General features: G+C 46.0%; 1 protein-coding gene across 1 annotated transcript in view; it reads left to right on the forward strand.

Moving 5' to 3' along the window:
- The first annotated feature begins 257 nt into the window (after positions 1-257).
- The window catches only part of LOC125439376 (collagen alpha-1(XXII) chain-like), an 86,306-nt gene continuing 58,869 nt past the window's right edge, over positions 258-27,694 (forward strand). The window contains exon 1 of the mRNA XM_048508470.1: positions 258-581. The gene's annotated coding sequence lies outside the window, so the exon portion shown is untranslated. The remainder of the gene's footprint in view (positions 582-27,694) is intronic.

Below are 27,694 nucleotides of genomic sequence, written 5' to 3' on the forward strand. Positions count from 1 at the left end.
AATTAAAAACCAGGGGGGAAAAATAGTAGTCAGTATCAATTAAAAGTCAACAAAAGCAGCAGAATTTGACAATCGCCTCACAAAGAACCCAGTGTGCTCTGAAGCAAATCTGGGAGAGGGGGGGTCTGTAAACTCACTTAAACAGAGAGCATTTCCCTAGTTTTTTTCTCCCAGAAGTTTCCTTTAACCTCCACCTCTACACACCCCTCCCCGGCCTCCCCCTTAAACCATTTTCATCCCACTGAAGTCAGCCTCACTTGGAGCAACACAGATCTTCTCTCTCTGTGGCGACTACTGTGAAATTTCTGGAGTTACAGGACACCTCTGTCCTGTCTTTTCCCTAAACATCAGTCTCTTCGGGTTGTTTTTTTTTTTTTACAAAAAAGTAATTTCACAGGCTGGGCTGGACAGAGATTCCTGGCTTCCTCCTTATTCCTGCTACGGTTTCCCCTGCTGAGATCAGACTGCTTTGCTTTAAACAGGGAGAAGTTTCTGCTTTGACTTCAACAGCGTTTCGGCTGAGCCTCGGGAGGAAACTGCTCAAGCAATTACTGGAAACTTTTCGTGCCTTTCTGCAACAGGTAAGGTGAATTCTTGTAATCTCTTAAACTGCTGTGAAAAATTGATTGCTTCCCTGGTTGTTTCTTGTTCTTGTTTACTGGGGGCCCCTTGGGGAAAAACTGATGCATTTTTTTTCTTATGTGTGGCTGAATTAGTGAGGCGAAGACCCCTTATTGCTTGCAAAACTGGAAGCGAGCTTTTAAACTGGTACAGAACACTAATTACTGTCAAGGTGTCGAAAATCGCACATGGCCAGGCTGACGTTAACATAGAAAAGTTGCTTTTCTTTCCTTTTTTTTCCTTGAAAGAACTTTCTTGGCACGTTCATACTTTTTCCTATGCACGAGACTCGTGTCTCATGTTGGAACAGGTAGGGGAAGTCGCAGATTTTAAATATGTTTAATGCTTGTAATGTTCTGTAGTGGATTTTTTTTCCCCATTCAGTGTAGCAGATATATACTTGTACGGTGGCTATCTGAGATGTGGCCCATTTTCTTTGGAATAAATAGCCGATGAGGCTACTCTACAGTACGTTATTTATGGATCTCACCCTTCAACTTGGGCAAGAGTATCAACTGAGCAAAGTTATGCCGTAAACCGAGCAATGTACCTTTTAAAATTAGTGTTGGTCTGTATCCATAGTTCTCAACAGATCCCAAACAAACTGTTATTTCAGGTCATGCCTAGCCTGATGCCTTCACTGTACTGCGCTGTCCTCTCAGCTGACATCTAATTATGTTCCTACAGTGACTTCTGTAAGAGTTTAAGAATAGGATAAAGTTGGAATGACGAGACGCTGGTAAATACAGGCACAACTACAGTCAAGAGGAAGAGTTATCTGCCACTATAAACAGGGATTTGTTGGTGGTGACACCCCTATTAAGAGCTTGGTCCTTAAAGAGCTCTCTTAAGACTGCTCTATTGTGAAAGGATTGGTTCCAGCAAGTCACTTCCGAAGTCTTCTTCATTGTGTCTGATTTTTGCTGCTGGTTTAATTTTTTTTAAAACTGAATTGTAACAAATTGATGGAGGGAAAATAAGAAGGTGTAGCCCAGTGGTGGCAAACCTATGGCACGGGTGCCAGAGGTGGCACTCAGAGCCCTCTCTGTGGGCACGCGCAGAGTCACCCCCCCCACACACATCTAGGCTGGCCTGGGCCACTGGGCTAGATTATTAGCATTAAACCTAACACCTAGTTTTGTGGAAGCAATGTAGGTAACCCTGTTAAGCGCTGTTAAACCCCATTGATTTTCATGCGAAGAACTAAAGCGCGATCCTTTACCTGGGAGTAAGCTCGGTTGCTGGCAATGAGGCTTGCTTCTGAGTAAACCCTCCTAGGGTCGTGGTTCACACGTTGGAAGAGTTGCACGGTTGCTTCAAAGCAAAGCCACAGACTACCACCAAGCTTGCTCCTGAGTAGCACACGCCTTGGAGCCAACCGTTTTTTCTAAGCTAAAACCTCAGTATTCAGGTTAAATTGTTGTGTTGGCACTTCGCGATAAATAAATGGGTTTTGGGTTGCAATTTGGGCACTTGGTCTCGAAAAGGTTCGCCATCACTGGTGAAACCTGTCTGATCCCTCAGATCTTGGAAGCTAAGCAGAATTAGTCCTTGGGTGTGAGACTGTCAAGGAAGATGATTTCCACACAGCGGAAATAAAACATCTTGAGGACTCCTTAAAAACCTTTTCGGGGAAGAAGTTCACACAGCTCCCTCCCCCAAAACATCTTCAAAATGTTTTATTCCTCTCAACCTGGGTTTTTCAAAAATCGCTAAACTAAGGCTCATTCTGCATGGGCCAAAAAGAGCGGTGTGAAAACAGTGTGAAAATGGTGTAAAAGGGTTTATACTGTTTTCACACCATTTTCACACCACTTTTTTTGATCCATGCGGAATCAGCATAAATTTCAAAAATCTTTTCCCCACCCCCCCAACCCAGGTTGAAGACATTTCCTGCCTTCTGCATGAACAAAAGCAGGCAGGAAATGCTTTATTTTTCCTGCCCAAACCTCTTACTTTCATTTTCGCCATTTGTGTCTGCCATTTTGTGTGCTACAGCAGAAGTTCTTTAAAGATTCCTCATGGAGGGTTCCTCTACTTGCAGCTTATCCATACACAGTGTCCATGTAAAAAGTAGACGAATAAAATTTGTTTTGTCTAGCGATCTTGTGCCTGTGTTGTTTTTTCCTTTTTTGTTTTTAGGGGGATGTCTGTGAAGCTACGACCTCATGATTACAGAAGGCGCAATGCGTGCATACTTGTGTCATCGTAGCTTTGCTGACATACCCCTAAAAACAAAGGAAAAATGACACGTGTGCAGGATCACTAGACAGTACAGACTTTAGTCATCTACTTCTTTTTCTTTTAACGTGGAAATTGCGTGCGGATGAGCGGCAGGCAGAGGAAACCTCTGTGAAGAACCTTCATCATATGTCAGAGGCAGGAGAATCTCTGCAGCAGCGCACAAAATGGCAGGCGCAACTCTGAAGCTGACCAGAGCTCAGCAGGCAGGAAAAAAAGAAACATTTTGATTGGCTGTGCCTGTGTTCTGTAGACTGTGAGAACACAGCCTGACTGAAGGGCCACCCACCTGGGGCCGTTTGCTTGGCCGTGGCTGCAAGGTGAAGCAAGACAAAAGAATAGCTGATAACGCAGTTCTGGGAAAACCCAGGTTGGGGAGGGGGGAAACATAGGCTGTTTCCCCACTCACTGTTTGGTGCGGGGTACTCACGGCAAGTAACCCGGGGTTGTGGTGCACTCCCCACTGCACCACTGGTGACAACGCAGCCACCCCGATTCTGCCGCTCTTCTGGCTCCTCAGCGCAGGTCTTTTTTGCTCCTGTACGGAAGGGCGCCTTTTGGAAAACCCTGCGCAGAGCCTTTCCCCTCTGCTGGCTATGGGCGTGGATCCGCCCCCCCCCCCTTGGGTTGAGTCGCCGGCGCTGTGGGCTGGAGAGCGCGCGAGGGAAGAACGGTCGCGGGAGGGAGGGAGGGTGAAGGCTGACTGGGGTGGGGAGGCATTAACCCACGCTCAAGAACACCCGTTTCTTATGAGCACGGTCTGCCTCAGCTTTCAATTGAAGCGGGAAAATAGCCATAGAGTGGACCCACATTAGGACTGGGATGTGTGCAAAGTTCTGCCCCAACACTGGGTTTTAACCCATGGTTAGCCCAGGTTGTCTAGGAGCAGCAGTGGCGTAGGAGGTTAAGAGCTCGTGTGTCTAATCTGGAGGAACCGGGTTTGATTTCCAGCTCTGCCACCTGAGCTGTGGAGGCTTATCTGGGGAATTCAGATTAGCCTGTGCACTCCCACAAACGCCAGCTGGGTGACCTTGGGCTAGTCACAGCTTCTGGAGCTCTCTCAGCCCCACCTACCTCACAGGGTGTTTGTTGTGATGGGGGAAGGGCAAGGAGATTGTAAGCCCCTTTGAGTCTCCTGCAGGAGAGAAAGGGGGGATGTAAATCCAAACTCTTCCTCCTCCTCCTCCTCCTCCTCCTCCTCCTCCTCCTCCTCTTCTTCTTCTTCTTCTTCTTCTTCTTCTTCTTCTTCTTATTATTATTATTATTATTATTATTATTATTATTATTATTATTATTATTATTATTGATACAAAACAGTTACACACAGCAAGCAAGATCAATATGCTGGATTTTGTATTACATCACACGTCGTACACTTCCCAAGCATCTAGGACTGTGTGATGTTTATTATTATTATTATTATTATTATTATTATTATTATTATTATTATTATTATTATTATTATTATTATTATTATTATTATTATTATTATTATTATTATTATTATTATTATTACTATTGGCTCGTGCGGAAGGGGCCTTGGAGTTTGCACTTGATCCCGACATTAGAGACCAGTTCCTCTGAAGGAACGGGTAACTTATAAAATTGTACAGTTGGAAGGTGCCATAGAGGCCATCTAGTCCAACCCTCTGCTCATTGCAGACATAGACTAGACACTGGAGCATCCCAGACAAGTGTTTGTCCAGCTGCTGCTTGAAGACTGCCAGTGCGGGGGAGCTCCCCACCTCCCTAAGCAGCTGATTGCACAACTCTTACTGCAAACATTTATTTCCTAATATCCATTTGGAACCTTTCTGCTTGTAATTTAAACCCATAATTGCAAGTCCTATCCTCCGCTGCCAACAGGAACAGCTCCCTACCTTCCTCTAAGTGACAACCCTTAAAACACTTAAGGAGAACAATCGTCTCCCCTGCCCCCAACCTCCTGTTCTCCAGACTAAACATTCCCAGACCAAGGTAGAATTCTGTATTTCGTGAACTTAACGGCTCGAGCAGTAATGATCGGCCATCAGCAATGTGAAGCGGTTGTTTTCTACATATCTTTGTTCCTCGATGCCTTTGTGTTTGCAGAGTTGGCATGGTTGAAAATCTACCGCACGACTTGCTTGTTTGCTCCCTTTACAGTGAGCCAAGAGGTAAATATATTAATAGGTTATTGCTTAAGAGGCCAGATATGTCCAATCATGGGAAATTTATTTATTTTTTTGTGTCTGATTCCAATCCCCATGTCTCTGAAAGAGTCGTTCTATTTGCACTGGTAGCTAGAAAGATTAGATTGCAAATAACACAGACATGGTTTAATTCAGAGGTGGGATCCAGCAGGTTCTCACCAGTTCCCGAGAGTGGGTTACTAATTATTTGTGTGTGTCGAGAGGGGGTTACTAATTGGGTCTGCTTTTCCGTTAGAAATGCCATTAGGTCCAAAAATCATAAAGTCCTGTTGTTTCCTATGTGGCTGGTTAGCGAAGGTAGAAAACAGGATAATTCTCCCTGTTGGGCTGTTTTAAAAATATGTTTTAGAAATATAGTAAAGTTCCTTGTTTAAGGAAAGTATCCTTCTTTTGATTTCTAGAAACAAAATTAAGTATTTGAACGTATTAAGTATTTGACAGGCAGTCAATTAGAGGAGAAGTAGTTGTTTCTGTTGGCAGTAGACGATAGGACTTGCTATAATGAGTTTAAATTATGGACAGAAAGATACCAGCTGGAAATTAGGAACTTTTTTTTACAGTAAGAGTTTTTTACAGAAACAGAGAAATTATTAATGCCCCGCCCCCAGAATGCCCGGCCACGCCCCCATCGTGCCCCACCCAGCCCCACTGGTGCTACTCCACTGTTTGAATCCCACCACCATGGGAACCTGTTACTAAAATATTTGGATCCCACCACTGGTTTAATTTTATCTAATCTAAACTCCAGACCCAGACTGGCAACTCCCTTCTTTATGTCCAGGGAACTATTGATGTATACCCTGTTTCCCCAAATATAAGACATCCCCTGAAAATAAGATGTAGTAGAAGTTTTGCTGAAATGCGAAATATAAGGCATCCCCCGAAAGTAAGACGTAGCAAAGGTTTTGTTCGGAAGCATGCCCAATGAACAGAACACAGAAAAATAAGACATCCCCTGAAAATAAGACATAGCGCATCTTTGGGAGCAAAAATTAATACAAGACACTGTCTTATATTCGGGGAAACACGGTAGCTTTTAACATTATGTGTATTGATCGTGAAGGCCAATGGCCAATGCAATAAAATGTGATGGGTTTGATTTGAATATTCCCAAGTCTCTCAACTTGGCCTCCAGATATCAGAGTGTCGACTGTACCATTAGAAAGTGTAAATCTTTAGGGCTGATATCCTAGCACTTACCAGATGCAGGATATTCCACCTTCTTAGAAATAAATAGCAGAGCCTGTTTTTTCCCTCTGACCACAGGTAGGGGATGGGGGTTGGATTGCCAGATCCAGATGGGGAAACATCTGGATATTTGGGGGTGGGGCCTCAGAGGACAGGGACACCATTGGGCATAATTCCCTAGAGTATACCCTCCAAATCATTCATTTTCTCCAGGGAAACTGGTCTCTGTAGTCTGGAGATGAACAGTACTTTGTTATGTCTCGAATCCTGAAGCAATAAACAGACTCTGTATATTTGATCAGCAGCATTTATTGATAGGCAGTGAAGCACCCAGCTTGGAAAAGCCAGTTCTGCCAAATCTGGCTTTTACTGTCCCTTTTATTCAGAATTAGATCCCCCCTTCTGTTTTCCCAAAAAATGTGAGAAATAATTATTTCGGATCTGAGGTGCCCCAAGGTGGGTGATAGATAGAGATAAAGTCACCTGGCCCCCTGCCCCCACAGGACAACGGAAACATCCTGTTTCCCATGGGACCAGAAGTATCAGGGGTAAGCCTAGTTATCTACTCAGCATGTGAAGCCATAAAATAAGGGGAGAGGCTGCAGCTTGGGACTCTTTAGTTTGGAGAGGAGACGTCTGAGGGGGGATATGATTGAAGTCTATAAAATTATGCATGGGGTAGAAAATGTTGCCAGAGAGAAATTTTTCCCTCTTTCTCACAATACTAGAACCAGGGGGCATTCATTGAAAATGCTGGCGAGGGGGGGAGAATTAGGACTAATAAAAGGAAACACTTCTTCACGCAACGTGTGATTGGAGTTTGGAATATGCCGCCACAGGAGGTGGTGATGGCTACTAACCTGGCTAGCTTTAAAAAGGGTTTGGACAGATTGATGGAGGAGAAGTCGATTTATGGCTACCAATCTTGATCCTCCTTGATCTGAGATTGCAAATGCCTTAGCAGACCAGGTGCTCAGGAGCAGCAGCAGCAGCAGAAGGCCATTGCTTTCACATCCTGCACGGGAGCTCCCAAAGGCACCTGGTGGGCCGCTGCGAGTAGCAGAGTGCTGGACTAGATGGACTCTGGTCTGATCCAGCTGGCTTGTTCTTATGTTCTTAAGAACAAGGAAAGAATTACAACAGTGGTAACTTATAGCAGGCCGGTTACATATATCTTGTAGCGATTACATTGAGTGAGGTATGCATCTCAATCAACTAGGCCCAGTCCCTGACATACTTCCGGGGAATCCCCGGGTCCCATTTGAACACTGGCATTCCTAACGTGCTTGCGTGCGCTTGTGAAATCATACAAATTCTTTCGTGCCTTCTGTCATGGATTGTTTCAGGGTAAAAATGACTACGCTGCACATCAGAGCAAGTTTTTGATGCTGGAAAAATGATTATGACACGTCGGACAGATACTGATGCCCGCTCCCTCAGATAGGTGCCGGGAGATACCTCAGCAAATGTTTCTTGTGGAATGCTATGTAGACATGTCGGTTTCAACGACATTCTTTTATTTATTGCGTTGTAGCATTTCTCCCTTGAGGTGCACATTTTTAATCAGCCTTGAAACTTCCCTCTCAGGCTTCCCTGTTAAGGAAAGGTGAGTGAAAGAGCAGACGTCCTCCGAGAATGTGCTGAGTGAACCATATTTGCAGTTTCCCGCCATTCCTGTGGTGCGGTCTGCGTTTATTTTTTTTAAAATTTTTATTTCGCCCTTCTCACAAAGAGCTCAAGGCAGTCAACGTTATTCTCCACTCCGCTGATTTCTCCTCACAACGACTTTGTGAGGTAGGTCAGCTGGAGAGATTGGTCTAGGCAAGGTCATCTGGCCAGTTTCCGCAGCGTGGGAATTTGAACTTGGGTCTCTCAGATCCTAGTCCGACACCATTTTGAGCCCTTCTGTTTGGCCATGGTTCCGAGTGCCTCATAAGGGATACCAAATGGTTCGGCTCATCTGTTGGTAAGAGTGATGACTCTTGGATCAGAAATTGCCAGAGATTTGTGGCGGAACTCATGGAGGACAGGGTTTGGGAAGGGAAGGGAGGTGAAGCGGAAGAGCTGGTTTTTATACCCCACTTTTCTCTACCATAAGGAGCCTCGAAACAGCTTACAGTCAACTTCCTTTCCGCTCCCCTCAACAGACACTTTGTGAGGTAGGTGGAGATGAGAGAGTTCTGAGAAAACTGTGACTGGCCCAAGGTCACCCAGCAGGAGGAGAAGTGGAGAAACAAACCGTGTTCACTAGACTAGAGACTGCCACTCCTATGGAGGCAGTGGTGGGATCCAAAAATTTTAGTAACAGGTTCCCATGGTGGTGGGATTCAAACTGTGGCGTAGTGCCAATGGGGATGGGCGGGGCACAGTGGGGGCGGGGGCAGGCATTCCGTGGGCGGGGCATTGCTGGGCGGGGCTGTGGCAAGGACGCAGCTGCTGCACCGGTCCTTGGGCGGGGAAATGATAATGGAGGAGAATGCACGCAGGCATGCCAGGCATGTAACTGAGGCAAAAATCACGGGGCAAAATCACCAATTAGTAACCCCCTCTCGGCACACACAAATGATTAGTAACCTGCTCTCGGGAACCTGTGAGAACCTGCTGGATCCCACCTCTGGGAGTAGGAAATCAAACCAGATTTCCCAGATTGGAGTCCACTGCTCTTAACCCCTACACCACTCTTGGTCTCACCTCAGTGGGGTGTAATGCCACCCTCCAAAGGATACATTTTCTCCAGGGTAACTGATCTTTGAAGACTTGTCCCCCAAATCTGTACAAATTTCCCAGTTCAGCCCTGGCAAATCTAATTCTGACTGGTATCTTCTCTTCAAGGTCTCCTCAAGAGAGATATCATTCTTTTCAATACCTGCATGCAGAGCAGGAACTATGCCAACTGAGCTCCTCTGAACCACAGCTAGTAGCAGATGATGTGCATTAACAAGAAAACATGCAGAAGAAAGTGATGGAGATAAGAGAGTAGGAAAATAGTACTGGCCAAGTCGTTGCAAAGTTAAATGGAAGGAATCCTTCTGTTAGTTTCCATGGAATTATGACCCTGTTGCAGGGCACAGGCTGTGGTAGGGAATCTGCTCGGCTTGCAGAAGGTCGCGAGTTCAATCTATGGTCTCTCCAGTTAAAAGGACCATGGTGAGAAGGATTGTTACCTTTGACTCTGGAGAGCAGCTGCCAACCCGAGTAGCTGATGCTGACCTTGGTGGACCAAAAGTCTGATTCAGTATAAGGCAGATCCATATATTCTTGTGTTCTTTCCCCCATATTATCCCTGCTAAGGGATAGCCGGTCTTCTTTCTCAGGCTCATTCCGCACATGTAGAATAATGCACTTTCAAACTGTTTTCAAGGCTCTTTGAAGCTGTGCAGAATAGCAAAATCCACTTGCAAACAGTTGTGAAAGTGGTTTGAAAATGCATTATTCTGCATGTGCGGAAGGGGCCTTAGACTGAGAGGTGAAGGATCCAATGAAGTAGGCTCTGTGTTGTGAATTAGCCTGGCACCCGTGGCTGTAAGAAAAATTTGAACATGCCTCTTTTTCAGTGGCATAGTGCCAGTGGGGCAGGGGGGGGGACGCCCCAGGCGCATGCCAACGCATGGGTGTGGATTAGGCATGATGGGGCATTCTGGGTCAGGGCAAGGGCCTTCCGGGGTGTGGCAGGGCATGGCAGGGCACAGGGTGCTTGCGTGCCACGGGCACCATTCCCCCTCGCTCTGCCTTTGGTCTTCTTTATTGCAGATGCATTCAGACACATTTAGTAAGAGAGATGGGATGTGACAGTTTAGTCCATTCTTTCTTGTTTTCACCAGTGATGAACCTTTCTGGCAGTGGTGGGATCCAACAATTTTAGTAACAGGTTCCCATGGTGGTGGGATTCAAACTGTGGCATAGCGCCAATGGGGCGCTGTAATTGGGACACCAAATTACAAATTCTGAGTTCATTCTAGAACGAACTTCACCAAATGCCCACTTATTAAACCTCAAAAATGTTTATTAGTTCAAACCATGATGTCATGAGAGAATCAGCTGTAAGATTTATCCTTCTAGACGAAGTCAAGTCTGGAAAATCTTCCAAATGTCCATGTGTGAAGAATGTTAGTGAATCTATCTTTTCAAAGTCAAAGAGATTTCACAGATGACACCGTGTCACAAGACTGACCCCAGGAAACATCTCTGTGTACATGGTGTAGGAATTCGAGATTCATGTCCATCTGCTTTGTTTTCCAGTTTGTTAATGGGAGTTCTATTATCATCTAGTTGGACCACAACCCCATCCAAAGGGCCACATGCCCACACATGGCGCCATGGCTGCTCCACCCCACCAATCCCAAGAGGAATTGGGAGGCAGAAAACACAAAAAAGTCACCGCTGGAAAACCCCATTGAACCCTAAGAATGTTAGCCAGATCTGTCAAAGCGTGGGTGCACTGAGTCCAAGCTCAAAAGAATTTTCACAAGATGAGGCAATGGCATAAGGGCTGAATGGAAACATCTGTGTACATGGTGTAGAATTAGACCATGTCCATCTGCTTTGTTTTCCAGTTTGTTAATGGGAGTTCTATTATCATCTAGTTGGACCACAACCCCATCCAAAGGGCCACATGCCCACACATGGCTCGCCAACACTGCAATCCCAAGAGGTGGGAGGCAGAAAACACAAAAAAAAGTCACAGCTGGAAAACCCATTAGACCCTAATGAGCTTGCACCACTGGCGTGAGTGGAAGTCCAAGCTAGCAGTAGCCCCTCAGGCAATGGGAGGCAATGGATGAGTGGGATCAAAACAACTAGGCACAGGTTCCCTACCCAGTGGTGGGATCCAAAACTTTTAGTAACAGGTTCCACAAGGGCAGTACCTCAGCAAAGGAGACAGAGCGTGCCTGAGAAACCTGAGCCCTGGGCAGGAAACCTGAAGTTGGATGCCCCATGGGCAACTCCACCCCGCCCACGACCCCCCAAATTTTTTTTGGGACCAGGTCATTTCTAAATCATCATCACATTATAGAAAATACCCCAACTCACAAATCTGAACACAGCAATGGTGAAACGCACAGGTTCTTTGATAGAGACTGGTGAGATAAAAGGTATGAAAGGCTGAAAATCCATGAATTGCAGTACCTAAAAGGGATTAACCCAGTTCAGGGAGTTACATTATTAGTCGCCATTGCTAGATGGAACCTTCATGTTCAAAGGCAGGATGCCTCTCGGGGAGGCGAGGGCGTGGAGATGGGAAAGCGGACCCAATTAGTAACCCCCTCTCGGCACACACAAATAATTAGTAACCCACTCCCAGGAACTGGTGAGAACCTGCTGGATCCCACCTCCTGGCTCCTCCCCCAACCATACCTCCAGACTACCTCTGCTATGCTGGTGGGGGTGCCGGGATGCTGGCTGGTAACCCACTAGAGGGGCCCAATGGTGGAACTGGCCTGCTGGCAGATCTGCACTGGATCCCACCTCCCTGGCTACCTCCCTAGCAAACACCCCTGGAAGGGCAAATTTGGCAGTATCGCCCCATGTTGCTCCCAGCTGTGGATTCACCCCTCCTCTTGATGGGGCTGCCAGGCTATCCTGATCTTGTCAGAAGCTAAGTGGAGTTGGCCCTGGTTAGTACTTCGATGGGAGACCCCCAAGGGAGCCTAAGGTTGTTACACAAAGGCAAACAGTGGAAAATCACCTGTCTTCATTTGTTGTCTTGACCACCATCTGAGGACACTACACATCGGCTGCAATTTGATGGCACTCTCCACCACCAAAAGAACAGGAATTGTAACCCCCTAAGTGGAATAAGGAAGTGTAGTTTCACTCCCTGCTATGGAGGGGTGGGGATCCGCATCCACTGTCATGCAGCAGTGGCGTAGGAGGTTAAGAGCTCGTGTATCTAATCTGGAGGAACCGGGTTTGATTCCCAGCTCTGCTGCCTGAGCTGTGGAGGCTTATCTGGGGAATTCAGATTAGCCTGTGCACTCCCACACACACCAGCTGGGTGACCTTGGGCTAGTCACAGCTTTTTGGAGCTCTCTCAGTCCCACCCGCCTCACAGGGCGTTTGTTGTTACAAGGAGATTGTCAGCCCCTTTGAGTCTCCTGCAGGAGAGAAAAGGGGGATATAAATCCAAACTCCTGTTCCTGCTGCTCTTCTTCTTCTTCTTCTTCTTCTTCTTCTTCTTCTTCTTCTTCTTCTTCTTCTTCTTCTTCTTCTTCTTCTTCTTCTTCTTCTTCTTCTTCTTCTTCTTCTTCTTCTTCTTCTTCTTCTTCTTCTTCTTCTTCTTCTTCATCCTTTGTCTTTTTTGGATGGAGGTGTACAGTCTTTTTTATATCTTCTCCATTTCACTAAAACTCATTGTGGGTCATTCCCAATGGGATAGCGGAGGCCGGGACAGCCCCAGGAGAAGTTGCATTGCTTTCCTACGGACACAGCCAAGCTGCGTTCTCCGCTTCCTCTTGCAAGAGATGAAGAAAATCAATTCCCCCATTTAACGACGTGCTGCCAGGAAGTGCGTTTCCTTCCAGAAGGCCCTTCTTCCAGATGGAATGAGGACACTTTTTCCTGTTGGCGCTCGTGTTTCCTAATGCTTGGCTTAGTAATTTCTCCTCCTTTGCTGTTTAATTACACCGTCCCCTGTAGTGTAATTTCAAGAGTTGTTTTTTGGTGCCAGGGTGTGCAATTCTTCCCAATTACACGCCTAAGTACTTTTTATGTCCAATTATTGACACTAATAGTGTTTTGCAATACCACGCTGCTTCTCTCTTCCTTTAATTCAAAACAAGCCCATCTTTTCTTTCTCCTCAATTATATTAGATTCACTTATATGAGTTTCCTTTTGTTTTTAGAGTATGCTCTCCATATGTATTTTTTTAATAAGCCTCGTTGAGTTTTTCATGCAGCAGGAATGTATTTAGCATCATCGAAATGCAGGCTTTCGGCTTTCCGGGCGTGTTTGATAAATGCAGATGATAGGAAACAAAGGGAGACGTTTTAAGTAGGTCTGCAAAGAAGCGAGTCCTGTTTTATTCAGTGGGTTTTACTCCAGGTTCTGAGGATTGCACCTACTACCTGAGCCAATCTGGTGAAGGAGTTCCAGTGTTAGCCCAGGGTCTGGGACATGCATAATCAAATCCCCCACTCTCCCATGGAGCTTCGCCGATGACCATGGGCAAATCCAGAGGTGGGATCCAGCAGGTTCTCACCAGTTCCCGAGAGTGGGTTACTAATTATTTGTGTGTGCCGAGAGGGGGTTACTAATTGGGTCTGCTTTTCCGTTAGAAATTCCATTAGGTCCAAAAATCCTAAAGTCCTGTTGTTTCCTATGTGGCTGGTTAGCGAAGGTTGAAAACGGGATAATTCTCCCTGTTGGGCTGTTTTAAAAACATGTTTTAGTAATATGGTAAAGTTCTTTGTTTAAGGAAAGTATCCTTCTTTTGATTTCTAGAAACAAAATTAAGTATTTGAAAGTATTAAGTATTTGACAGGCAGTCAATTAGAGGAGAAGTAGTTGTTTCTGTAGGCAGTCGAGGATAGGACTTGCTATAAGGAGTTTAAATTATGGACAGAAAGATACCAGCTGGAAATTAGGAACTTTTTTTTACAGTAAGAGTTTTTTACAGTAACAGAGAAATTATTAATGCCCTGCCCCTGTCGTGCCCCGCCCAGCCCCATTGGCGCTACGCCACTGTTTGAATCCCACCACCATGGGAACCTGTTACTAAAATTTTTGGATCCTACCACTGGGCAAATCGCATGTGATTCTTCTAATCATCTCACAGGCCCTTTTTGCACAAGTCACTGAAAACATTTGCAAAACATCTGCAAAATGTTTTCAATCCCCCGCCCCAAATTGTCTGCACTCACCCCTTCAAAATGTTTTCTGGCTGCCATGTTGTGACTTTTCCATTTTAAAAACATTATTTGTGGATTCAATACTTCAGTGCCTCAATGCTTCATGCTGTAGTTCACCATAGTTCAGGTAAGCTTCATTTTAATCCCCCCCCCCAAAAAAAACAGAATTGAAGAAAATACCCATTTTTATTTAAGCAAGTAGAATTATGAATGGAAGTCTCCAGTCAATACAAAGGAAGAGTCATCAGATGTTTTTTTAATGTTTTATTTTAATATAAATATTTACATGTAATGAAGTTTTATATATTGACAGTACAATAGTAGAGGCACTTTGATTTGTACAATAGCTTAAAAAACAAAAGAAAAAACGAACAAACAAATAAGTATATAGGTGTATTATTACGAGACAGAAAAGCTTTATGAAGTTGTTCTCTTTCTTTTCCTTTCTTTGATATCTCGGCAGTCGTAGAGGAAGTTATTGATTTTAATCCTGTTATATAAAGTCAGCTACAATGGTAGTAATCTGTGTAATAGAGTACGGTGTAAAGGTATTTGTAGATGTATGACAAGACAGAGAATAATGTAACCTTATTTTTTGTGTATATTTGCAAGTTACAATAAAAGCTTTATTAAAAAAAAATAACCAGGTGAGACAGAACCAAGTGAGCTCAGAAAATGGTGCAGAGGAACATGGGTAATAAACAGGATGAACTGGAACCCTTAACATGGCATAATAAATATAATAGGCATCACTGAAACCTGGTGGGATGAATCTCATGATTGGAATGTAATAATTGAGGGGTGCAATCTATTCCAGCAAAATAGATCAGCTAGGAAAGGTGGAGGAGCACTACATGTCAGGGATGATTACGCCTGTGAGCAGGTCCATGACTTAAATCCTGGGAACCAGGTTGAGAGTATCTGGGTAAAAAATAAGGGGGAGAAAAACAACAGTGATCTCATTGTGGGGGTCTATTACAGACCCCCAAACCAGACTGAAGAGTTGGATGATGCTTTCCTGGAGCAGATGACCAAACTTGCACAAAGAACAGAAATAGTAGCAATGGGGGATTTCAATTATCCAGATATTTGCTGGGAGTCAAACTCTGCCAAGACGACCAGGTCCAACAGCTTGTTGTGAACAGAACAGCAAGCAATGTCTGCAACGTAACTTTCCTGACAAAGCTGGGATAAAACATTTACAGGATGGATAATGAATAATGGACAAATGTGGATTTTGCTGAAATCCAGGTATAAACCAGTATAAATATATATTTTATTTATTTATTTTCAGATTTATATACCGCCCAACCCCCGAAGGGCTCTGGGCGGTGAACAACATAAAATTCAATACAAAAAACATAAAATCAAATACCAATCAGTCATTAAATAACATTAATTAAAACACAGCAATTAATACATAATACAACATAGCAATGCCCGCTAGTCCCTCTTAAGCCCTCCCGAGAGGAGAGAGAGAAAGGGAGTGGGTCCTACAGATGGTAATAGACCCTGTCCACAAAAAGGAGAAGGAGGGAGGGGGGGCGTTTTCAGAGGCTGGACACTCCAAAAGCCCGGTAGGAACGACAACTCAAAATAAAGCCCTGCCGGAACTCGCCATGAGTCCCGCAGGGAGGATTAACTAGAGGAAGAGTGTTCCACCAGGCAGGAGCCAGGGCTGTAAGGGTCCTGGCCAGAGTGGAAACCAGCCGCATCATGGAGGAACCAGGGACTGTCAGCTTAAATTGGCCTCTGCTGAGCTCAGAGGCCTAGCTAGGACCTTATGGGAGTAATGTGGAATGGGTATGAGGGTCCCAGGCAGGGGCGTACCTAGGCGAATTTCAGCCCTGGGCAAAACCTGAGTTTGATGCCCCCCCCATGGGTGGCCACCCTCCCCCACCATGACCAAACAATGATTTTTTCCACCAGGTCGTTTCAAGATCCGCCTCACATTACTGAATCTCTCCCAGCTCACAAATCTGAACTTATGACTGGGCCATTGCCACACAGCTGAAATAATATTTGGTATTTTCAAAATGCTTTCAAAATGTTTTGTGCACTAACTGACACTAACATTTTATGGTGTTTTATCCAATCCCCCCAATTGCAGGGAAACAGCATCACTTTCAATGTTATTTAAACTGGAAGTGGGGGCAGATTCTCCCTTTAAGGTGGATTTAAAAGGAAGAGTGCTATGAACTTCCTGGTTTAAACAGGTAGATGCTGGAGATGATCACCCTAAACCAGCATCACTGTTAATGGTGTTGAAAGCAGGGTTCTCAGTTTCTCCCTTCAAATCCATGCCGAAGGGGGTAGATTGCTTTAACAACAACAGCAACAACAACCTTTATTAGAACTCTTTTGAGGAGAATAAAAGAAAGAAGAAAAACAAGCATTGGGTGGGAAGGGAGTGAATTTAAAAAAATTAATCTGGGGGAAATTTAGGGGGTGCCTGACTCAGGGGATTTTGAAATTATTAAGATAGCAACACCAAAATTTCAAAATTATCTATTGAGACCCTACTGATGATACCACTCAATTTTGGTGGGAAGTCTGGTTCAGGGGGTCCAAAGTTATGGACCCTAAAGAGGTGTAACCCATCTCTCCTATTAGCTCCCATTGGAAACAAGCTGAGGGATGGGGGCACTCCCTTTGGGAGTCCATAACTTTGGACACCTGAACTCCTAAGCTCACCAAACCTGGGTGATCTGTCAGGAGAATCTCCCCAAAAATCCCTGAAATTTTGATGCTGCTTTAGCCTGAAATCTGCACGCCCCCTGCAGACCAAAACAGGAAAAACATTGACAATACCAAAATCCCTCACAGGCCTGCACATTAGTCGCCCACCACAAGGTGGCTTTAGGGCAACTGCCCATACTTTGCCCAATCAGGAATGCCTCTGGTCTGACATGTAAGGCCTTAAAGGTGGCACTGCCCAAGGTAAGCACCCATATATTGCCTATTTATGACTGGCAAACATTCAGAATATATGAGGGTGCCTTCTAAGGGCAGGTGATGTCCAGTGTGTGAGTTCTTGCACATAATGTAATTTTCTTTCACTAGCAGTGGATCTTTGCTTTCAAACAAAGACCTTTCCTCCTCACTTGAAGTTGAACATGGCCTCTTTGCTGTTCTACTAACTTTGCAAGCGGACTACAGAAAATATTGTCAAGGACCTTCAATCCACATTGAAGCGTGAAATTATCCCAAGATGCTATATGAAATCAGAGGATAGTCTTTAAATGCATAATGAGTCAATTGAGCTTCGCAATCCATGTGTGCAAACCAGTGGTGGGATCCAAAAATTTTAGTAACAGGTTCCCATGGTGGTGGGATTCAAACAGTGGCGTAGCGCCAATGGGGCTGGGCGGGGCACGACGGGTGTGTGGCCAGGCATTCTGGGGGCGGGGCATTGCTGGGCGGGGCTGTGGCAAGGAAATGAATGCACGCAGGCACAGGCTGCCACGCTTGCCGGTGCACCTCCTGCTAGACTGCTTCAAGTTCTGCGCGCTGCTGCTGAGGAGCAGAGGAGGGGCGTAACTAAGGCAAAAATCACATGGCAAAATCACCCATTAGTAACCCCCTCTCGGCACACACAAATAATTAGTAACCTACTCTCAGGAACCTGTGAGAACCTGCTGGATCCCACCTCTGGTGCAAATATGAGGAATATAGTTACAAGCACAGTTCGATCTCATAGCTTGTATTTTGAAATTGTTTGCTACCTTAGAATCATAGAATTGGGCCTCGTCATGCATTAACATGAAACCATAATGATTGTTGTGTTAGCATCCTCCATACCTATCTATGACTGCTTTTGGTTGAGATGTCATATTTATTTATTTTTAAATATGCTTGGTAAGATATTCCTACGGTAGCTTGAAACACAATCTTGACCAGTTTTCACTTTTTAAAAAACACGGTGCTTCGTCATAGAGAGTGGTGAAAGACAGGCATTCCAGTTATTTGTTATTTTTTGTACTCCCCAGTTAAGTAGCCCCTGTGAAAAACAAGGACAGTTTACTGATGGGGTCAATGTAACAGTGATTTTTTTCTCTTTTTTTGCAGCACCTGTGGTAATATGTACAATATGTGGATGTAGAAAGAATTTGCAGAGAATCGGCATGTCTGAGCCATATTTCTTTGCCTCTGCTTGCTTTCTCCTCTCATGATTTAAAACTATTTTCATTAGTTCTGGCGTTTCTGTCCTTGGTATTCTTAATTAACAGTCCTCACAGTCTGGATCATATGCAATTAATTTTGTTTGTGTCATTCATGGCTCACTGGAGTGGACTGCCTCTCTCAAGACTCTCTTGAAAACCAAGATTTGAGTCTAGTAGCACCTAAAGACCAACAAGATTTTCAGACTATAAGCTTTTGAGAGGTCAAGTTGCCTTTGCCAGACACGAGTCTGATGAAGAGAACTCATATCTGACAAAGGGAACTTAAAATTGACACCCTGGGAGCCTTATTGGTGTTTAAGATGCTACTAGACTTCAATCTTGCTCTCCTAGTGCAGAGCTACATGACTAGCCTGAAATGAACTTGAAAACCAAGATACCTTGAGAACATCACCCAACAAAAAAGATTCCTTAGAGAGACAGGGTGGCCTTCCAATGGTGGTATTCAGCCCACTATTTACCCGAAAATGAGCCCTATTCCGAAAAGAAGCCCTTTTCGGCGAACCTTTTCGAGGCCGAGTGCCCAAATTGCAACCCAAAACCCACTTATTTATTGCAAAGTGCCAACACAGCAATTTAATCTGAATACTGAGGTTTTAGTTTAGAAAAAAACGGTTGGCTCCGAGGCGGGCGTTACTCAGGAGTAAGCTTGGTGGTAGTCAGTGGTTTTGCTTTGAAGCAACCGTGCAACTCTTCCGATGGGTGAATCACGACCCTAGGAGGGTTTACTCAGAAGCAAGCCCCATTGCCAACAACCGAGCTTACTCCCAGGTAAAGGATCGCGCTTTAGTTCTTCCCATGAAAATCAGTGGGATTTAACAGCGCTTAACAGGGTTACCTACACTGCTTCCCCAAAACTAGGTCTTAGGTTTAAAGCTAATAATCGAGCCCAGCGCCCCAGGCCAGCCTAGATATGTGTGTGTGGGGGAGGCCACTCTGCGCGTGCCCACAGAGAGGGCTCTGAGTGCCACCTCTGGCACCCGTGCCATAGGTTTGCCACCACTGCCCCAGCATGATTTTTTGGGGATTTTTGGAGGATGCTTAAAATATAAGCCCTACTCCAAAAATAAGCCCTAGTTACAGATTTCCCAGAGCAGCTGATCTGGTTACGTGGGGGGCGCAAAATCATGGGGAAAAAAATAAGACATCCCCTGAAAATAAACCATAACACATCTTTTGGAGCAAAAATAAATATAAGACCCTGTCTTATTTTCAGGGAAACACGGTAGTAACCTGGTAGTCTCTCAGGCCAGGAAAAGAGTTACTTCTTGCTTAGCAGTCATATTTTACAAGAGACGAAGCCTTAAGAACATAAGAACGTAAGAACAAGCCAGCTGGATCAGACCAGAGTCCATCTAGTCCAGATTCCCCAGCTCTGTGTCCCACATGAGGGTTTGTAAAAGCTTAAATCCACCTCGCAAATCTACTCTCTTTCCTCAGCTTCCCTCAGCCTGTGCCTGCATACCCACATGCAGGTATGGTTTGACCTTGTGGCTCAGTCACAGCTTCTCAGAGCTCTCTCAGCCCCACCACCTCATCGGGGTGTTTCCTGGTTGTGAAGAGGAAGAAACAGAGCACAGAGGGAGATTATGAACAGCACTTTGGGAGCATGAAGGCTATCCTCCAGAGACTGTTTGAAGAGGAATAAGAACATAAGAACATAAGAACGAGCCAGCTGGATCAGACCAGAGTCCTCCCTCCAGAGTCCCCATCTTCTTCCTCTGCTCGCTACACAGTCCCAGTCCAGGGTTCCTCCAGGTTGGGAGCTCACATTGGGAGCTCACATGCAGGATGTGGTGCCAGCCAAGCCAGGATCGCTTCTTCTTCTTCTTCTTCTGGACTCTTCTGGACTCTTGAGGGTGACGGTTCTTCAGAGCTCAGATCAAAGAGGATCAAGATTGGTAGCCAAGATTGGTAGCCATAGAGATTGGTAGCTTTACTTATTAGTTTTGTTGTTGCATACCATTCTTTGAAAAATGGTAAGCTAACATGTTTTTTGAGTGCGGCAACTGGAACGGGAACTTTCTCATAAGCAGATCATTACAACTCTGGTCTGAGGCCACTGGGACTGTGACATTGACTATAAAGCTAGCATTCTGTAGAGGCATGAGGTCTGCTAGTGATAGGACAACAGGTTCCAATGCATATTTATACCCCCCCTTTTGAGATAACTTCTCCATGATGATGGTTTAGGTTTGGGAAAGGGTTGGTCTTTGTATTTCACCTATGCATGGTATGGATTTCAGCAGCTGGGCATGTATGATAGAGGCTGATAAGACGTTGTTCCTGTGTTTGGATGAATGATGACATGTTCTCATTTCGAATTGGCTTGGATTCTGCGCTTCATCTTTGAAGGTGGAAGGACACATCTGTTGGTGGAGGATCTCACAGGATCCAAGCCATAGATTGCATCTTCAAGATGGCTGAAAACAGGAAAATATCACCATATGGAGAATTTCCCAAATCATTTGCAACCATCAGGCTTTCAATTGGGCTTATTTATATATCAGTTTTGTATTTTATCTGATTGTGAAGCAGATTTATTTCTGGTTTGGATGATATATGAGCATCTGCCTGTGCAATCCAAATGGGGGGTGGCGGAAATCGGGGGGTGGCGGAAATCCAAATTGGACGTGATGGAAGACTTGTGCTGGCATCGGTGCGACCAGCACCTTGCAAAGTGGCACAGATGCCGCTGCAAAGGGACTTGTATGTTGCTGGGCAGGTGCCGCAGTTCCCAACCCCAAAAGTTCAGCTCTGCAGCAGTGGACCTCCGCTGCAACAGCCTCTGCTCTGTGGAAAGGGGTGTTTTGTCTCCCAAAGGACTTTTAGCAGAGGTGGGATCCAGCAGGTTCTCACCAGTTCCCGAGAGTGGGCTACTAATTATTCGTGTGTGCCGAGAGGGAGTTACTAATTGGGTCTGCTTTTCCGTCTCCACGCCCTCGCCTCCCTGAGAGGCATCCTGCCTTTGAACGTGAAGGTTCCGTATAGCAATTGCGACTAATAATGTCACTCCCTGAACTGGGTTAATCCCTTCCAGGTCCTGCAATTCATGGATTCTCATCCTTTCGTGCATTTTATCTCACCAGTCTCTATCAAAGAACCTGTGTGTTTCACCATTGCTGTGTTCAGATTTGTGAGTTGGGGCATTTTCTATAATATGATGATGATTTAGAAATGACCTGGTGCAAAAAATTTTGGGGGGGGGGGGGCGTGGTGGGGTGGCTGCCTATGGGGGGGAATCCAACTCAGGTTTTTCCCAGGGCTCAGGTTTGCCCAGGTACGCCTCTGCCCCCTTTGCTGGGGGCGGGGGCTGGCGAGGGAACCTGTTACTAAAATTTTTGGATCCCACTGCTGATTTTTAGTCTACAAATGCCCATTATGTTGGCAGCCAACTTCTGCCACCGAAAGTGTGGTGTGAGTTGGTGTTCCCAATGGGATTTTTCAGGGGGCCAAGTTTCTCACCCAGTCCCCTTTCTGTTCTGCCTGAAACCCCATTGGAGGTGGCACAGGTGAGCTGCTGGGGCACAGTCCCCAACAGCTGCTTTAAGCCCCTCCCCCTTCAATTGGGCTGTTAGTCAAAGAAGAATCCCCCCTCCCAAGTCAAACATAGCTGCTGCTTGGCAGTAACAGGGAAAGAAGGATAAAGGAGTTTGTAAGTTGCTTTGAGACTCCTTACAGTTAAGAAGAAGAAGAAGAAAAAGAAGAAGGAGGAGGAGGAGGAGGAGGAGGAAGAAGAAGAAGAAGAAGAAGAAGAGGAAGAAGAAGAAGAAGAAGAAGAAGAAGGAGGAGGAGGAGGAGGAGGAGGAGGAAGAAGAAGAAGAAGAAGAAGAAGAAGAAGAGGAAGAAGAAGAGGAAGAAGAAGAAGAAGAAGGAGGAAGAAGAAGAAGAAGAAGAAGGAGGAGGAGGAGGAGGAGGAGGAGGAGGAGGAGGAGGAAGAAGAAGAAGAAGAAGAAGAAGAAGAAGAAGAAGAAGAGGAAGAAGAAGAAGGAGGAGGAGGAGGAAGAAGAAGAAGAAGAAGAAGAGGAAGAAGAAGAGGAAGAAGAAGAAGGAGGAAGAAGAAGAAGAAGGAAGGAAGAAGAAGAAGGAAGAAGAAGAAGGAAGAAGGAAGAAGGAGGAAGAAGAAGAAGGAAGAAGGAGGAGGAAGAAGAAGGAGGAGGAGGAGGAGGAAGAAAAGTAGTTGTAGTAGTAATAGTGGTAGTTTGGATTTATACCCCACCTTTTTCTTCTGTAAGGAGATTCAAGGTGGCTTACAAGTTCCTTTCCCTTCCTCTCCCCACAACAGACTCCTGGTGAGGTGGCGCTGAGAGAGTTCTGAAGAACTGTGACTAGCCCAAGGTCACCCAGCAGCAATATTCAGTAGTGGGGAAAGACATCTGGTTCACCAGAGAAGCCTCTGCCACGAAGGTGGAAGAGTGGAAAATCAAACCCGGTTCTCCAGATTAGACTCCACCTGCTCTTAACCACTATACTACGCCAGCTCTCTCGAACATAATTCAGAAAAACAAGCTCTTCTCCTTTGCCTTCGTTTGCTCTGAACTTCTTAATGTCTTGCTTGCCTGCTGGTCACCCCTTTCTAATGTAATTTTCCAGCTATGGCACTCGGTATTTTACCAGCCCTTGGATTTATTTCCTGTCAGTGAGATGAACTAGATCTTGCACAAGATGTTCTATAGAAACGCCGGCGCGTGAGCCTCTGAACATCTGGGGATGCTGAGAGCTGGGCGCTCAGATCCTTTTAGCTCAAAAGTCTATTTCTGCAATGTGGCCAGCACCTGAAGTTGTACAGCAAGTGTACAGGGTAATAACAGAGTTTCAGACTTCCTGCTTGCCCCTCCCAACTTCAGGCAAACTTGGCGATGGCATTACAGACCACATAATAATAGACACCAGACCGCTTAATGACAGGTGGTGGGGGAAAGTACACCATGCTAAAATAGACTTATGTGAAATGCATTATTTATGTGTGAAACGAAATATCTCAGGGTAGCCTCAGCAATCAAAGGAAAAATTCTTGGTAGAGTTCGGCATTCTGGGCCATGACACGCTTGCCCGTTACCTTAGGCCCGTGGTGGCGAACCTTTGGCACTCCAGATGGTATGGACTACAATTCCCATCAGCCCCTCCTAGCATGGCCAATTGGCAGGGGCTGATGGGAATTGTAGTCCATAACATCGAGAGTGCCAAAGGTTCGCCACCACTGCCTTAGGCCCTTTCCACACAGGCCAATAGATGCAGCTGGGGTAAATGAGCCTGGTGCAGCCCCGGGATGTTTGTATGGCTCCATGCAGGGTGGCATGCAAGGGAAGGGGAGGGAGGGAGGGAGGGGTGGCATGCAAGGGAGGGGAGGGAAGGGGCGTGGCATCAGGACATGGCCCACCCACCCTAGCAGAGGGAAGGGGAGGGGTGGCATGCAAGGGAGGGGAGCGAAGGGGCCCAGCATCTGGACATGGACCACCCACCCTAGCGGAGGGGGGGAAGGGGAGGGAGGGGAGGGGAGGGAGAGGTGGCATGCAAGGGATGGGAGGAAGGGGGCCTGGCATCAGGACATGTTCCACCCCCCCTAGCAGAGGGAAGGGGAGGGGTGGTATGCAAGGGAGGGGAGCGAAGGGGTCCGGCATCTGGACATGGACCACCCACTCTAGTGGAGGGAGGGATGGCATGTAAGGGGATGGAGGGAGGGGTGGCATGCAAGGGAGGGGAGGAAGGGGAGGCCCCCTCCCCCAGAGCTAACACAGGCCACTGACGCGCCTTTGCATGGAGGCGTGTCGGGTTTTTTGTATCTATCTCCCACCAATGTGCAGCTACACAGACAGGCACAGATGCACCCCCAGAGCCTTACTGATGCCAGACGTGCCTGCCTGCCTCCGCAGATGCCTGGCTGCATAGTGTGTTAAAAAAAAAATCACAGATAGTGTGATTCTTGAAAATCCGGGTGGGGGGAGGTTAGGGACATGGAGCGGGCTTGCTTTAGGAATCCATGTGAAGTCCCTCCCCCCAGCCTGGTTTCATCTTGCCCTTAACCCGTGTTTATTCCCCCTTGCGGAAAAAGCCTTAGTTCCTCCCATTCTACCACCCTTAGCCAGCCAAAAAAATCTCTCGTTCTCTCAAATTATTCTGTTCTTCTTTGCTGTCCCTTATTCTGGAACGCCTTCCCAGAATACCTGTTTGATGCCATCTCACACACTACTGCATTTATCTCGTAGAAAAAAAACCATTGAGTTGGAAGAGACCACAAGGGCCATCAAGTCTTAACCCCTGCCATGTGGGAAGACACAATCAAAGCACTCCCAAAAGATGGCCACCCAGCCTCTGTTTAAAAGCCTCCAAAGAAAGAGACCCTGCCGCCCTCCGAGGAAGGATATTCCACTTTTGAACAGTCCTTACCATCAGGAAGTTCTTCCTAATGTTTAGGTGGAATCTCTTTTTCCATAGCTTGAATCCATTACTCCGTGCCCTAGTGTCTGGAGCAAAATACTCGTGAGAGACTGCATGGGTATGTGTAAATCATTTTTAAACCACGCTTTGAAGTGGTCATAGTGGGCTACATTTAATGGTGTTACCTTTAATTACACATGTAGGCACCGCTGCTATTGAAAGTTTCCTACACCCAAATGACTGCTTTGCCATTTCGCAATGAATAGTGCTATATTCAGCAATAGGGCCAAAAATAGCAGGACTGCCTGCTTTATTATTACTATAGGGAACATGTGGTGAATGTCTTCCTTGCGTGAGATCTCGTGATAATATCCTTCGCATACAGATTCTAAGAGACTATTCTAAGAACTGTTACACCTTTCTAAGAAGACATGAATCAGCGGTAGATTCCGCACAGCATAAACGTAACATCTTTAGGACGTTATAAAAAACGTTTTGGGGAAGACCTTCGTACAGCTCTCTTCCCCAAAACGAATGCAGCAGTTATACTCCTCTCAACCTGGGTTTTTCAAAATTCAATAAACTATAAAATTCAAAATTCAATAAAGTGGACCTTTCCCCACTTACCTTAAGCCCCGCGCTACTTGAGGAGAGTAGCGCAGGGTCTCCCGGTACTCCCCACGAGAGGGGCGGCGACAGCGCAGCCGCCTCAACACTACTGCTGTCGCGCCCTCTCAGCACGCGGCATTCCTGGCGCTCTTGCAAAGGGTGCCTTTTGATGACCCCGCGCAGAGCGTGGGGTCGTGGGGACGCCTGGGCGCGTGCCAGGGATGCCGCGTGCTGAGAGCAGCGCGCGGCATAGGGGGGATCAAGCTGAGTGGGGAAACACCCCTAGAGATCTTTCCCCCCAAACCTGGGCTGAACATGCTTCCTGACTGCTGAGTGAATGCCAGTAGGCAGGAAACACGTTCTTTCTCCCACCCGAACCTCTGACTTTGGTTTCTGCCGCTCACGGCCGCCATTTTGTTGCTGCAGCCGGTCCTCCATGGAGATTCCCAGTAAAGGTTTCCTCTGCTTTCATCTCATCCATACGTGATTTTGCTGTAAAAAGTAGATGAATAAAGTTTGATTTGCCTAGTGATTCCACGCACATGTTGTATTTTCAATGAATGCCCCCACAATACTAGAACCAGGGGGCATCCATTGAAAATGCTGGGGGGAAGAATTAGGACTAATAAAAGGAAACACTTCTTCACGCAACGTGTGATTGGTGTTTGGAATATGCTGCCACAGGAGGGGGTGATGGCCACTCACCTGGATAGCTTTAAAAAGGGCTTGGGCAGATTTATGGAGGAGAAGTCAATGTATGCTCCTTGATCTGAGATTGCAAATGCCTTAGCAGACCAGGTGCTCGGGAGCAGCAGCAGCAGAAGGCCATTGCTTTCACATCCTGCACGTGAGCTCCCAAAGGCACCTGGTGGGCCACTGCGAGTAGCAGAGTGCTGGACTAGACGGACTCTGGTCTGATCCAGCAGGCTAGTTCTTATGTTCTTATGTTCTTATGTATTACTTTTAGTTTTGTTTTGAGGGGGATGTTTGCAAAGCTACAGCAACATAAATATACACACCTTGCAGCTTCTCTAATCACGTCATCATAGCTTAGCAGACATGCTCCAATAAGAAAAGGGGAAAGGATGTGTGCACGGGATCATTAGGCAAAACAAACTTTATTCATTTACTTTTTACAGTGAAATTGTGTGTGGATGAGTTGCACGTAGAGGAAACCTCGATGGGGAATCTTCACGGAGAGTCTGCAGCAGCACACAAAATGAGTGGCTTATGAAGTGAATAAATAATGCAAGAACAGAGGGAGATGGCTTATACTGATTTTCCCCATTAGCCTCCCCCTCCCAATAGGGTTGCAAACTCAAGGACGGGAAATTCCCAGATATTTGCTGGTCAAATATGGTAACAGTGAGGTTTTGGAAAGGGGAGGTAGCTCAGTGTGGCATAATGCCATAAAGTCCACCCTCCAAAGAGAGCTGTGGCGGTTAAGAGCAGGTGGATTCTAATCTGGAGAACTGGGTTTGATTCCCCCCTCTTACACCTGAGTGGCAGATGTGTTTCTGCACTCCTACATTCCTGCTGGGTGACCTTGGGCTAGTCACAGTTCTTTGTAACTCTCTCAGCCCCACCTACCTCCCAAGGCGTCTGTTGTGGGGAGAGGAGGGGAAAGGAGTTTGTAAGCCATCTTGAGTCTCCTTACAGGAGACAAAGGTGGGGTATAAATCCAAACTCCTCCTCCTCCTCCTCCTCCTCCTCCTCCTCCTCCTCCTCTCCCAGGGGAAACTGGTGTCCATTATCTGGAGACCAGTTGTAATTCTGGGAGATCCTCAGGCATCACTTGGGGGTTGGCAACTCTATGGCTGATTCCACATGGGCCAAAAACAGCACTGTGAAAACGGTGTGAAAATGGTGTAAAAGGGTTTAAAATGGTGTAAAAGGGTTTATACTGTTTTCACACTGTTTTCACACCAATGTTTTTGGCCCATGTGGAATCAGCCTATCCTATTATGCTGCATCTCACTCTTCCCATGAGGAGCAACATTTCAGGGAGTTGTAGAGGGTAAAGATAAGAGAAAGGAGAAGTTCATGGGACTCATCCCATGGATATCTTCCATCCACAGTTCATGGGATTCATTCAAATGTGCCCAAAGGATTCCAATTCTTTGGCACAAATGTTTCAAAATGCTCCCCTTGTCAGAGGTAACAGATAACCCCCTCTCTTTGACAAGGTCAGAATCCAGGAAGGAACTGTGTATGTTGTCCCTGCAACCCTCGGAGCATGGACCAGAGGATGAAATGTAGCACCATCCGCTGAATGCGAACACCCAACCTAAAGTGTTTTTACAAAGATCCCAAATTAATGGAGGATGGTTGTATTTTCCTAGGGACCTTTAAAAAGAATGTTGACCAAGGAGAAAATAGTGAGATGAGTTGCAGTGGAGATCAACGGAGCGTTGCAAAGCTCTCTTGGAGAGCTTT

This window comes from Sphaerodactylus townsendi, linkage group LG09, assembly GCF_021028975.2.
Source record: "Sphaerodactylus townsendi isolate TG3544 linkage group LG09, MPM_Stown_v2.3, whole genome shotgun sequence".
Taxonomy (NCBI): domain Eukaryota; kingdom Metazoa; phylum Chordata; class Lepidosauria; order Squamata; family Sphaerodactylidae; genus Sphaerodactylus; species Sphaerodactylus townsendi.